At 41.9% G+C, this 15,052-nt stretch overlaps 1 pseudogene; it reads left to right on the top strand.

Moving 5' to 3' along the window:
- Positions 1 to 15,052, top strand: part of LOC115464363 — a 67,959-nt pseudogene that overhangs the window by 12,230 nt on the left and 40,677 nt on the right.

Below are 15,052 nucleotides of genomic sequence, written 5' to 3'. Positions count from 1 at the left end.
CTCTCACTGTAAGCCTGACTTATAGGTGTCCAGGACTTCACTCCTGAGCATCTGACTGTGAGTAACCTATATCCTAAATTGACACCAAAATGAATGTAATCAAAATACTTCTGGTAATCTACTCCCTTTCACTGATCCACCTAGCACTATCCATCCCACTCACAGAACATTACTTCATACCCACCCTACAAAATCACCAAAGACTGATCAAACATTCCACACTCCACCAAACTGACTCTCATCACACTAAAGGAAAACTATCTGAACATGGACATCACCAACAAAATGAGAGGAAAGACCACAACAAACACACATCACCCAAGGAACGACAACTAACAAAAATCCACATAACACCAAACCTAGATGCCCCATATCAAAACATCCAGGTAGGCTACATCAATGCTAGATCTGTAATCAACAAAACAACAACAATATCAGATTGGATCACCTCAGAAAACCTTGATCTCATCTTTATCAATGAAACATGGATTCACAACCAAAACGACCCCATAATCCTTGAACTGTGCCTGCCAGGTTACAAAATCACCCACCAAACCAGATCGGAAAAGAGAGGTGGAGGCATAGCACTAATATACCGAGAAAAATTCACCACCGAAACCATAGCTGCCTCCATAACACCTCAACTAGAAATTGCCTCATTTAAAATCCATATCAACTCCCTAACCGATCACCTGAATTGTGTATTATTCTACAGACCACCCGGCAACTGGAAGGAAAGTCAGCCCACCTTCATGGACTTCATATCAAACAACTGTGTAAACAACAACAACATACTGCTACTAGGCAACATTAACTTTCACCTAGAAGACCCCAACTCCACAAACGCACTTGAATGTAAAGACTTCCTACAGTCCTAGGATTTTAAATGGCTCCACATGCAAACTACCCATATCAAAGGACATACATTGGACCTCCTATCACATAAACTACCTACAGACAATAACCTATTAATAACAGACATCAAATGGACAGCAATACCTTGGACTGACCATTACAAACTGAACCTAACTCTAAACTGGCAGAAGAAGGGCTCAAACAGTACACCAGAACGTACTACTTACACTACAAGAGGGCAAATCGATCCACAAATATTCTGGCAACAAATATACGACAACGAATGGACAACACGCACTGATTCCATACTTTATCTCAATCACTGGGATGGCAGATGCAACAGCGTACTAAACAAAATAGCACCCTTAAAAACAAAAATATCAAAAAGACAAAACACTATACCTTGGCTGAATGATGAACTACAAAAACTCAAAACACAATCTAGAAAACTTGAACGAGTATGGAGAAAGATAAAAGATGAACATACACTCAACGCATGGAAACAAATACATAGAAAATACAAATACGCAATAAAACAAACCAAAAGGTCCTACAACAAAACCAAATTAGGACCAGACATAAAGATATGAAGAAACTATTCCAACTCGTAAATAAGTTACTAGACACCACCCCTACCACCACAACCAACACAGACATCCCACCGGCAGATAAACTTGCTAACTACTTTAACGAAAAAATAATAAAACTACGCAGCACACTTCCTCATCACAATACCGACATTGAAATTTTCTTCAATGATCTGGACCCATCCTCCGAAGGATACCCAACTGACTGCATTTGGACAACATTTAATCTCCTCAGTACTGAATCAGTTACACAAGCAACTCACAGGTTCGCCAAGACCCACTGCAAACTTGATACATGTCCCAGTCATCTACTCAAGTCTGCCCCAGACCGCTTCATAGCAGACCTTACATCCCATCTAAACTTCATGTTACAACAAGGTTTCTTCCCTGAGGAACATGGCAACATCCTACTCACCCCAATACCAAAAGACATCAAGAGAAGCACAAACGATATCACCAATTACTACCCAGTTGTGTCTATCCCATTAGTAGTAAAAATGATGGAGAGCTTCATGACTAAACAGCTTACGGAATACCTGGACAAGTTCTCAATACTACATAATTCACAATCAGGATTCCAATCCCACCATAGCACCGAAACTGTCCTAATCACCCTCCTGGCCAAATTCAAGCAGGAGATTGCCACAGGCAAAAGCATACTCCTCCTCCAGTTCGACATGTCGAAAGCATTTGACATGGTAAACCACAACATACTACTAAGAATACTAGGCCACTTCAGGATTGAAGGAAACGTACTTAACTGGATCAAAGGCTTTCTAACCACCAGAACTTATCAAATAAAATCAAAGAGGGGAATAATCGAATGTCGCCGGCGAAATAGGTCGCCGGCGATCTATTTTGGCGGCGGCGCAACAGCTGGCCGGAACCGTATTTTCAAAAAAGATGGCCGGCCATCTTTTTTTTTCGATAATACGGTGTAGGCCGGCGAAATGCCTTGGATTTCGCCGGGTTTGAGAGCGCCAGTTTTGTTTTTCCGCGATAATGGAAAAAACTGCCAGCGATCTCAAACCCGATGAAATCCAAGGCATTTGGCCGTGGGAGGAACCAGCATTTGTAGTGCAATGCAGTGAGGTAGCCAGAAGTCAATTTTTGGGTGGGCCAACAGGTTGGATGGGTGGGCACTAGACAGTGGTTTGCTGGTAAATGTTTAATAACAGGCTCTCTCCCCGGTCCACCTCTGCGCCCCCCCCCTCAAAATTGCAGAGCTGGCTATAGCCGGGGAGAGAGCCTGGGGGGGGGGGGGTGGTAATGCATTACTCTCTCCAGGAAAAAAAAATTAAATGATCCCAGGTTCCAATTTAATTCATGTTTAATGTGGGATAATATGCCATAAATAAGTAAATAAATAAATATAAACTTTTAATGTTGAGCACCTGATTCTCAAAGTGGACATATTCCAAACACTATAATGAAAATAAAATGATTTTTTTCTACCTTTGTTGTCTGGTGACTTTGTTTTTCTGATCATGCTGGCCCAGTATCTGATTCTGCTGCTATCTGTCCTCTTAACTCCGTTTCCAGGCCTTCCTTTCCATTTATTTCTTTACTTTCTGCCTTTCTTCTTCATTTCTTGCCCTACATGTGTAAGTAAAAGCTGGGTCTTCCGCAGACTTGACTGTCCAGTGGATCCAGCTTCTGCCTATTTTCTCCATCCATGAGCTGTTTTTCTCCTCTCTTCCTTTTCCCTCATATATTCTTCCTCTCTCTTCCCTCCCCTCCATCCATGTCAGCATTTCTTCTCTCTCCCTTTCCCTCCATCCATGTGCATCTCCTTCCTCTGTCTTCCCTACCCTCCATCCATGTCCAGAATTTCTTCTTTCTTTCCTCCATCCATGTGCATCTCCTTCCTGTCTTCCCTTCCTTCCCCTCCATCCATGTCCAACAATTCTCTCCCTGCCCTCCCCTCCATCCACCCATGTCCAGCAACCATCCTCTCTCCACTGCCCTTCCTTCCATCCATGTCCAGCAACTCTCTTCTAACCTCCCCTCCATCCACCTATGTCCAACAACTCTCCTCTCCCCTGCCCTCCCCTCTATCCACCCATGTCCAGCAACTCCCCTGCCCTCCATTCATCTATCCATCCATATCCAGCAATTCCCCTCTCTCCTCTGCCCCCCCTCCATCCATCCATATCCAGAAATTCTCCTCTCTCCCCTGCCCTCCCCTCCATGTCCAGCATTTTCTCCTCTCTCCCTGGTCCTTGTCCTCCCATCCATGTCCACCGATGCTCCTCTCTCCCCTTTGACCATCTCCCTCTCATTCCCTCTCCAGCACTCCCATTCCCCCTTCTGTCTCTTCCTTACCCAGTCTCCTAAATTCCTCCCCCATCTTTCACCCACTTCATTAGTCCCCCATTCCCCATACTCTGTACTTACCACCCCTTCCAGTCCCATCTATCTCCTGCTCCTTCCTTCTGCTCACCACCCCTCCCAGACCCATCCTTCCCTCAGCTCACTACCCCTCCCAGTCCCATCCTTCCCTCTGCTCACCACCCTCTGCTGAATAAAGAAGACAACGTGGATGCAGGCAGCACAGCAGATCACTGGTTTGCTTGCTGTGCTTTAAGTGAATGGCAACGGCTGCGCAGGGGAGTAGAAACAGAGATTATAAATCTATGGCTTCCTTCTGTAGTCGCAGCGGCGAAAAGGCGGGTGGCGGCAATAAAAGCATAAAGCAGCGAAGCTCTTCGATTCCGTCCTTCGCTTTCCGTTACCTGCCCTCTCAGCGTCCCGCCCGCCCGAAAGGAAATGACATCAAAGGAAGGTGGGACGCTGAGAGGGCAGGAAACGGAAAGCGAAGGACGGAATCGAAGAGCTTCGCTGCTTTATGCTTTTATTGCCGCCGCCTGCCAGTTCGCCGCTGCTGCCAGTCTGGCGAGATCAGCTGGGTGGGCGGGCCTGGGCCCACCCATAGCTACGCCCCTGGTGCAATGGTCCCCCTCACATGCCAGGACACCAACCGGGCACCCTAGGGGGCACTTCAAACATCTTTTATAAACAACCAAATTAGCTTCCAGGTGCATAGCACCCTTCCCTTGTGTGCTGAGTCCCCCAAATCCCCCCCCAAACCCACTGCCACAAGTGTGAACCATTACACCTAGCCCTAAGGGCTGAAGGGGGCACGTACATGTGGGTACAGTGGGTTTGTGGGGGTTTGGGAGGGCTCAACATTACCCACCACAAGTGGAACAGGTAGGGGGGGATGGCCTGGCTCTGCCTTTCTGCAGTCCACTGTAACCAACAAACACTGTTCCAGGGAGCTGCATACTGCTGTCAGGGTGCTGGTTATGACATTTGAGGCTGGCATACAGGCTGGCAAAAAGGTTTGTATTTTAATAATTTTAGTGTGGGAGGGGTTTGGCGACCACTGGGGGAGTAAGGGGAGGTCATCCCCCATTCCCTGCTGGTGGTCATCTGGTCAGTTGGGGCACCTTTTTGAGGCTTGGTCATGAAAATAAAAGGACCATTATCACGAAAGCCAGTCATCTGGTAGCCACGCCCAAGCCTGCCCATGTCCCGCCTTCGCTTCGCCGCCAACACGCCCTTTGAACTTTCGCTGGGAGGCGAAGGGAAAGCGGCGAAGCTATCACAAATGTAGCTTTCGATTATACGCTTTTCGCCACTTTTTGCGAAATCGCCGGCCAATATCCCGATTTGTGTCGGGAAATAGCCGTGCGATTACTTTCGATTATAAGCTGTAAAGTCAAACATATCACCACCGTGGAAAGCAGTCTGCAGAATACCTCAAGGATCCCATTATCACCAATACTCTTCAACATGATGATGATTCACTGGCACAGTCCTTATCCACCGATGCCTTAACCCATTCATTTACGCAGATGATGTTACAATACACATCCCCTTCAGACATTGATCTGACAGAAATAACCAACAAAATCAACGATAGTACTGAACATCATGGACTCCTGGGCAAACTCATTCCAACTGAAACTGAACACCGAAAAACACATTGCCTCATCCTCTCCTCTACATATAACAAATACAAACCACAACTATAAATACTCCATGTAAATACCCTCCCTACCTTGGACAGTTTGAAAATACTCGGTGTCACACTCGATCGCAACCTTACCCTCGACAGTCAAGTAGACTCTAAAACAAAGAAAATTTTCTATTCAATGTGGAAGCTCAAACGATTAAAACCTTTCTTCCCAAGAGCAACTTTTTGATACCTAATATAATCAATGGTCCTAAGCCATGCAGTTTATTGCAATGGAATCTACGTGGGCTGCAAAGAACAACTCATAAAAAAACTCCAGACTGCCCAAAATACAGCAGCCAGGCTGATATTCAGCAAACCACACTTTAAAAGTGCCAAACCACTCCGAGAAAAGTTGCATTGGCTCTAATCAAAGAATGGATCATCTTAAAAATCTGCACCTAAGTCCACAAAATCATATATGGCGTAGTCCCAGTACACATGTCAGACCTCATAGACTTACCAATAAGAAACAAAGTCAGATCATCAAGATCCTACCTAAACCTACACTACCCAACTTGCAAAGGACTGAAATACAAAACAACTTATGCAGCCGGCTTCTCTTACATAAGCGCACAACTATGGAATGGGCTCCCAAAAGCTGTAAAAACAATCCATGACCACTTGAACTTCAGGAAATCACTAAAAACCAACCTCTTCAAAAAGGCCTATCCCAACGACCCCACGTAACCCTCTTCACCTACCAACACAGCATGACTATGATCGCACAGGACAACACGCAATCTTCATCCATTTCAACCCTCCACTTATACCTCATACGATCACTATACAGCTTTGTATTTGTTATCCACCGACTGGGCAAACGCCTTTGACGGTACTATGTAAGCCACATTGAACCTGCAAATAGGTGGGAAAATGTGGAGTACAAATGCAATAAATAAATAAAAACATGGAGGAGACAAACATCTCACATTCTAACATGGAGCGAGGACAATAATACACAGAAATAAAGATCACAGCAAACCATTCCTGGACAGTTATCATCCAGGTACTCAGCAATCCATCTTTATGTCTTTTTCAAGTGGAATAGCTTGGTTCACTTTCTGGGTGACCTACAACTCCAATCTATGCACAATAGTAACAGATCCCCACCAGTACATAATAGTCATTGGAACTGTTGTATCAATATTCAACACAATTTTACTGGCCAAAAAATAGCTCCTGGTTGGTTATATTGCTTGTTTGGGGGCTAACCACTAATTTTTAGCGACAACTAGTTAATGCTACTGAAAATAACTGGGTAGCACTGAAATGAAAACCAGGTATTTTGGGAGTATTCTGGGGTGGAGTCAGCACTTTGCCAGTTAAGTACTGTTATTCAGCACTCAACCATCCTGGTTAGCTGCATAAAAACCAGTCCCATCTTTAGGCAGTAACCCTGAATATTGCACTTAACCTGCTATGTGCTGAATATTGCACTTAACCTGCTTTATGTTAGCCATCTCCACATATCCAGAAATTCAATGCTGAAGGCCTGACATGGTCTACATTGAATTTATGGATTTAACACTGGTGGCAGTCAGCAAAATGATGGTCATAGCTGTTTAATATCAGCCCTTGATATCTTACCAGATAGCTCAAATTCATCTCTATGCTATGGACATCATGATGTGAAACAAATATTTTTAGATCCACATGAAGAATGTCTACCATTGCAAGTGACCAGCTACTGTCTTGACAGTGAGTGGAGCATCACAGTTCAGTATCTGTTTTATATGTTGCCAGCTATCATACAAAACAGTTGAGCTGGTTGGCAAGTGAGATGATTTAGACTAATGTTCCATGTCCCTCTGAAAGTAATGCCAAAGAGAGGTTTACTAAAAGGATTGTTCCATTAAAAGATCTGAAAATATTCTATATGATGTACTCCTCCCCATATCAAAGTCTTTTCCCATGCTTTCCAGATCATGGTAGGACAGTCTACACAATATTCATCTCAGATGATTATATATATGTGATAAGACTTGGCCTGAGGGCTTTGATTTTGTTTACAAAAATGTGCTCAAGGATGACCACCTTTAACATCAGAGCAGACTGTATCATGGATCACATTAAAAATTGTCTCGACTAAATAAAAAACTTGTGTTGCTTCTAAAAGCAGATGCATCAAAGATTCACATGAAAAAGGTCATATGTTGGATCTGGGTATGAGCAAACTATCCCTCTTTGTTGACTTTTGTAACTGGGAACTAGTATTATGGTCGACCATTACAGTTGTACATTGAATTATTTTTAATCTAAATCAATTCAAACTCCTGTTTGTAAGACCGAAATGGATAGAAATAAAATAGACAAATTATTTGATTGGTCTTCAGTAATTCCATTTTTAGATTTGTCTGAAACTAGTTTGTAGTTTTATTTTTGACTTGAATTCTATGATCTAATTAGTTATCGATTTTATTGCTTCTAAATATGAAGTAAAAAGTTAGTTGGGTTTTCTGCAGAATTATTGGCACTGAAAAATATTGTTATTGTCTAGAACGTAAATAGAGAAAGCAAAAAATGTGATGAGTTAAATGGAAACAGTTATTAAAATAGTATAAATGTGGTTTAAATAAGGCCAAAAGAACATATTACTCAACCTCTGTAGGTACAGAAAAGCCGAAGCTTAGAAAGTTACTTGAACTGGTTCATTTTAATCTATTGTCTTCTTTCTCAACCAATGCTGTTCAGTCCTCTGATGAAGACTGTCAGCAGGCCTCCTCCTTCAGGCCTCCCAGCAAGTAGGTCCTCGGCTGACCCTGGAGGGGCCCTCCCCTGGACACTGCACTCCAAGAAGACACTTTCCAAAAGATATGCTTAAAGTCGCTTTTATTCCATCAGCAAGAACAAAACGTTTCCTTTTCCTGACACAGTCCTTGGTCATACTACATGCCAGCCCGCGTTCCCCCATGAGCCACAGTTCTCGGACACAGTTTAAGTCACTCACTGCCTTCCCAGCCTGGCAGAGTTTCTAGACACAGTTGAAATCACTCACTGTTCTCCCAGCATGGCAGGGTTCTTGGACACAGTTTAAATCACTCACTGTTTCCCAGCATTGCAGGGCTCTTGACACAGTTTAAATCACTCACTGTTTCCCCGCATGGCAGGGCTCTTGGACACAGTTTTAAATCACTCACTGTTTCCCCGCATGGCAAGGTCTTGGAACAGTTAAATCACTCACTGTTTCCCCATGGCAGGGTTTCTTGGATGCAGTTAAATCACTACACTGCCTCTCCAGCACGGCACGACTTCTAGACACAGCTGAAATCCATCAATGCTTTACAGCCTGTTACCTTTTTCCCCATTGAATGGAACAGCTGCTTAACTTTTCCTCAAAGCTTCCCGCAGCCTTGAAGAAGGTTTCTTATGAAGCCTTTTAACTTCTTCCCCTGTACCTGAGCAAGAGCAGCGATCTCCATGGGCTCACTTCCCCAGCCATCTCCGGTTTGGGTCTCCTCTCCAAACCCTTGCTCTGCCTGCCATTCCATGGGCTCCTCTCCCTTTATGGTCCCCAGCTGGTCCTCTCCCTCCTGATTATTCCTCCTCAGCCAATTCTCCTCCTCGTCCTCGGGATCCTGGGAATTGTAGTTCCCTTGCTGCTCCTTTGCTTGTCCCCAGGTCTTTGCAGGGGTTCTTGGGAACTGTAGTTCTCCTCCCTTCTCTTGCTCTTGGGAAATGTATGCCTCCATTGGGGCGTGGCTATCCCAGCCCCTAGGATCCTGAGACTATGTAGTTGGAATCCCAGGTATGAAACCTACCATCTTACTCCTCTCCCAGATCCTTCTGCCCTGACCCTCAGGGGTTCCTCACAGCGTTAGCTGTTACTTGAGTCCAAAGTGAAATTTATTCATTTCATAAGTGTTCCTATTTGTAGTTTGCCAAAACCTATATCAGATTTGGTGATGTGCTAGCAGACAGATGCTAGGTGTCTTTTGACCTGGCTTCTGCCTTTGCACATGTTTCCATAAATTAATAGACATTCTTGTTCTAATTGTCCTTTAGACAAACCACCTTCTTTTTATTGAACGATCTATCACTAGGTTAGTTTTTGTTAGCTTTTCAGTGCACTTTTTTGGGGGGCTGAAAATGGAAATGTGGCAAAATCAAAATTGGCACATGTCCATTTTGGGCCTGAGACCTTACCACCACCCATTGACTTAGTGGTAAAGTCTCACATGTTTACTAGGTGGTAATCATCAGCATGTGTACACTTCCAATTACTGACCGGTAAAAAATTAAATTACCACCCAGGCCACATGGTAGCCGGGTGGTAGTTCCAAATTGACATCGGTTGGGCGCGCATAGGCACCTATGTGACTTAATAAAAGGGCCCCTCAGTGACTTGCCCAAGGTCACAAGGAGCTGTAGTGGGAACTGAACCCAGGTTTCCAGAATCAAAGCCCACTGCCCTAGCCATTAGGCTACTTCTTCAATCCAGTTACTATACAAATCTCCACACATTTCTGCTAGATTGATGTTTGTCTGTTTGTTAATATAAGTTGAGCGTTAGTAAAAAAAAAAGACAGCAACAAGCTATATTTAATATTAAATACACAGAACTAGAGCAGGTTTCCCATGAGAGTAAACTCTAAGAGAACGACACTATAAAGCTCCTGTATCTTAGCAAGAAAATTGGATTCAAGTTCAGCTTAATGATCTCTGCCCTCAATAATTGATATCTATTTTACTGCTTATATACCTATTTCCAGTGAGAAAATGACTGGGGTTTTTTTTAATGTTAGTGATTTAAACTGCATTTGTGTGGGATCAGCAAGAACCCTATAACATCTCCCAAGCCGACGAATTAAGTACAGTCAGTTTTGAAGATGCAAGCTCATTCTCTTCTGCTTTTTTTCATGCTTTTTCATGGCCTTTGGAGGTTCGCTGAGTGTTTGTGTTCATTAGGGAAGGATTTGCTGACATCACCAGGATATCACAGGAATGGGGATATCATAATCGGAGGAATAGTAAATATGAACAGTTTGATTCTAATTGAACAGTTTAACTTCACATATTCCCCTAACTTGCTTGTTATTAAATTGTAAGTAAAATTGTTTAGCTTGTTCCTATTAGGGTTATGTTTTTCCAGCACACCTGTAAAAAAGGCCTTTTAAATTTTGCTGAGTCACACACAATACTGGTTACATGATTGGACGATTACAATCAGATAGAACAGGTAGTGTCAAATGTGAACAACTGAATAAAGAAGTAAAATAAGTAGTATTAATTTTTTACAAATCAATTAGTCTTAAGTCTCTAGGCGGGGCATTTTCGATATGACATCTAAGTCGGACTATTGTAGTTTTCCACTAAACATCCCAAATTTGAATAGGAAATATAGCCATTTTCAAAAAAGCAAAGTGTCTATCTTGTGCGGATAGTGCCAGGGTGTCCTAAGGTATTAGGATAGCAGGTGATACTGCCAATAGTTGGATAACAGTGCTGACCCCCTTATCTAGATACAATAGTAGGTGTCATGGATTTTTTTTCTTGACCTTCTCTGTCCAAAGGTCTATTGCTTAATAAGAATATTTTCTCCTTTTACCAAAAAATAACTTGTTTCCATGAGTAGTTTTCCAATATCATAATCCATGAAATGTCATCAACACTTGGCTACTGCTGTTTCTTGACCTGTTCAAGTTCTTCCCTAATGCATCCCTGATTTCCCTTTAACATTCACATATCTTATTACAGGAAAAGAATGACTTCATTTTCATGCAGTTAAAAGATATTGTATATTCAGAGTCTATTGAAACAGCTACATATTGTTAGATAGCCAGCTGGCCACATTTATTCACCTGCAGAATTTTGTCTATCAAGTGTAGGGTTGATTGATGGTATTTTGAGTCCCAAGAGCTCAGCAGTTCTCAGAATAACTGTGGAGGCTTACTGCTTGCTAATTAAGAACTACCAGTAGGTCCCATCCCCAGAAAGCACCATTTGCAGTGCTAGAAATATTTTAAAAATGTAATTTTTTTAGCGATGGTGCTTAAAGAGCCATGCGGCAAGTGGTTCACTTGCTGTACTGTCACTTCTTTTAAAAGAGACAGCCTTTTACCCTCTGCAGTACAAGGGGGCCTCAGCGTGCATCAAAAACAGCTGGATATTTGCTGGTTTGGAATTAGACGCTTCTATAATTGATATATCAGAGACAAGGACATTTCTTTCAAATTCTATAGATTGAGTGCTGAGAAGTTATGTATTTACACTTCAAAGGGATTCCTGAAGCAGGCCTCTGTGGCCGAAACACGATTTGTGTCGAGTCCATTATATATTTTGAATAAAGCTTCTGATGTGAACTCTTTGAGTCCGTTGGACGTTTTGTCTGCATCATCTTTAGTGTCACCGTCACTGTTTTTGCCTGCTTATATGGTCACGGGCAAATCATGCGCATTTCTAAAATCTATACACATTATTATAGAATATGCCCGCTCCTTGCATATTTTAGGCTTCTGGATTTACAGCAGGTTTTACTTGGCGTAATTGGCTGTGGCTAAATTTAGTCGTGTGGACCGTTGCTCAGAGTATTCTAAATAACTGCATCCAAATTTAGGCTTATTCTATAAACTATGCCTAAATTAAGTTGTATTTAATAGAATACTCTTAAGTGAATTTCATTTCAGTACCGAACGTTTAGGAGTGATATATTGAATCTAGTCCATGAGAGAGAATTCTATAAAGACCAGATCTCTTTTAGAATACTATCTAATAGTATTCAATACAATCAGAATGCCTATGACATGCCCCAGCCCCTCCTATGTCAATGCCCCTTTGTAGTTATGCACTAGAACACATTTTACTGAGTTATAGAATGACGGGACACCGCAAAAGCGGAGGACTGTGTGTCACTATGTGAGAGGAAACCAGCAGAAGGAGTAGTGGAGGTAGCACGGCTCCACCCCAAATGATAGAAGGACAAGAGATGTAGTAAACAATTCTTTATTCATCAAGACCCAACACAGCACTGTGTTTCTTCTGCAAAAAGCCTACATCAGTGGGTCTGTACACTACTCCTTCGGCTGGCCAAGTTGATATAGAATAGCACTGAGTGCACTGTGGGATCGAAGTGCCATTTCAGCCCCATTGTAGCACCGAATACTATCTTTTCTAGAGCTACTAAACATTCAGATAGAACGGAACTATATGAAATTCCGTAAAATTTCTTTGGTGGGTCATAATTATAATATTGATATTACAAAATGTTGGTATAATGTTCTTTATTGCTACTTATGCGTTTGTCTAATTAGCTGCTAACATTTAGCAAACTATAGAGAATTATCCCCATGGAGGGTCATTTTCGAAACCATATATGTGTATAAAGCAATAATTTGCATGCAGGAAACAGGCTTTTACAAAATTGTGTGCCAGACTTGTTCATAAAATTATGTACATTCAACCTGTACACATGTAATGCTGCATGGAGTGAGCAGAGGCTTTCCTGGGAATGGGGCTGGGGAGAAGGTTGCATTTATGTACAGGCTTTGAAAACACTAAGACAGTTCCAAATCTCCGTCTCTGCCTCAAGGCAGTTCAAGTTAAATGGGATACTCTATCCTATCTGAGACTAGTGATGTGCTGAGAGAGACATCACGCAACACAGTTTGGTCTGACCCTTTTTTGGAGGATAACTTCTGCAGTGGAGAATCTTACTAAGGACAATTCAAGACCACTGATTGTGGAGTGACATATGACTTTGGTTGGTGGACAGAAGAAATAGGTTTCAAATCATTTTTCAGTTAGAATTCATGTTTCTAGATCTTTTATTTGGCTGCTTATTGTACATAATCTGACACTGAATCTCATTACAGTTTTAATGCAGAAGAAATCTACAACTTCCTGGCCTTTGTTTCTGCAGTGGAGGAGATTAACAACAGCTCAGAGCTCTTACCCAACCTCACGCTGGGATTTCACATTTATGATTCTTACAGTCATTCACTCTTAATATTTAAGGCTGTCATGAATATATTTTCACAAATGGACATACCAGTCATTAATTATAACTGCAAAACATCTGGCACACTGGCAGCTATCATTGAAGGTCTTCCAGGAGAGAGATCAAGTCAAATATCCAATGTGCTCTCAATATACCACTTCCCACAAGTAAGGGGACATTTACATTTTACTTTATTTCCTATTCTATAATCCATTTTGACAGATCATCTTCATAAAACTGAATCCAAATTGCTATCCACAAACACATAAAAGTTATAAGCTGCTGAAATAAAAGGATGGCAATTAAAAGTTACATTTTCAATACCACATCTACCTGCAATGTGAAATGTGCATGCTAAACTTTCATAGATTATTAAATCAATTTTTGAACAGAAGAGGGCAATTTGAAAATAGTTTGGCAGCTACTAAAGTCTCAAATAGCCCCCAATATTCAGTATCAGTGACCCCTCCTGGCCCAGTACTGAATATCCAGGGCTACATCTGCTCATGGTAGTGTATAAAAACACTGACTGCCATGGGCTGAATATCGTCTGCAGTCAACTTTAGTGTGTGTAAGAAATGTGCTTGTAATCATTTTAGAGACACATGACAGGGAGAGCTCACAGTCAAGGTACATGCATCATATTTTCAATGCATTGTTTAAGTTGGCATTATCTCACTTAATCTACACCACAACACTATTACGTCAATTAAATGTCCATTCTCATTGATACATGAGTTTTAACCTGAGCTTCAGCTGATGATTCTTTTTACATGGGGATTCTTCACCATGATTCACCAGGACTCTTCATCGACTCCTTTAATGCGTTCACTTCCCAATAATTATAATAATAATTTCAATTTCAATATTAAATATTTTGTATTAAATGTTTAATTTCTCTTATGACTCGTTGCCAATTCTGCTGTATGCCAACATGGGTCACGTTTTGCAGTATACACTGCAACAGGGCAAAATCCTAAAACAAATCCCCAAATCAATGAGATTATTTCAGTCCAAATTTATCTTAAGATCATTTTTATTAAGTATGTTAACAGGAAAACCCAACAGAACTAGTACAACTGAGTGGAATGATTCCAAGAAAATCATACAACAGGTGATAACAAAAAAAAATAACATACTTAGCATATTTTTTGGTATTTTTTTCCTTCATTTGTTAGTCCCTCCACCTCCCCTCACTTCTCTCCTTGTTCCTCTGGATGCTGGTCAAGAACAGAAGAAAAAACCAAAATCCTGCTGCATGACTTGTATTCTGCCAGTGTCACTATGCTCATATTAGCCCTCTTCTCAAATCACTTCATTGGCTCCCTATCCATTTCCGCATACAGTTCAAACTCCTCTTATTGACTTACAAGTGCATTCACTCTGCTGCTCCTCAGTACCTTTCCACTCTTATTTCTCCCTACACTCCTCCCTGGGCACTCTGTTCCCTGAGTAAATCTCTCTTATCTGTACCCTTCTACTCCATTGCTAACTCCAGACTCCATTCCATTTATCTTCCTGCACCATATGCCTGGAAAAGACTTCCTGAGCTGGTATGTGAAGCTCCAGCTCTAGCTGTATTCAAATCTAAGCTAAAAGCCCACCTTTTTTTATGCTGCTTTTAACTCCTAACCCTTATTCACTTGTTCAGTA

The sequence above is a fragment of the Microcaecilia unicolor genome, chromosome 3 (assembly GCF_901765095.1).
Source record: "Microcaecilia unicolor chromosome 3, aMicUni1.1, whole genome shotgun sequence".
Taxonomy (NCBI): Eukaryota; Metazoa; Chordata; class Amphibia; order Gymnophiona; family Siphonopidae; genus Microcaecilia; species Microcaecilia unicolor.
This window is presented reverse-complemented; position numbering and strand designations above follow the sequence as displayed.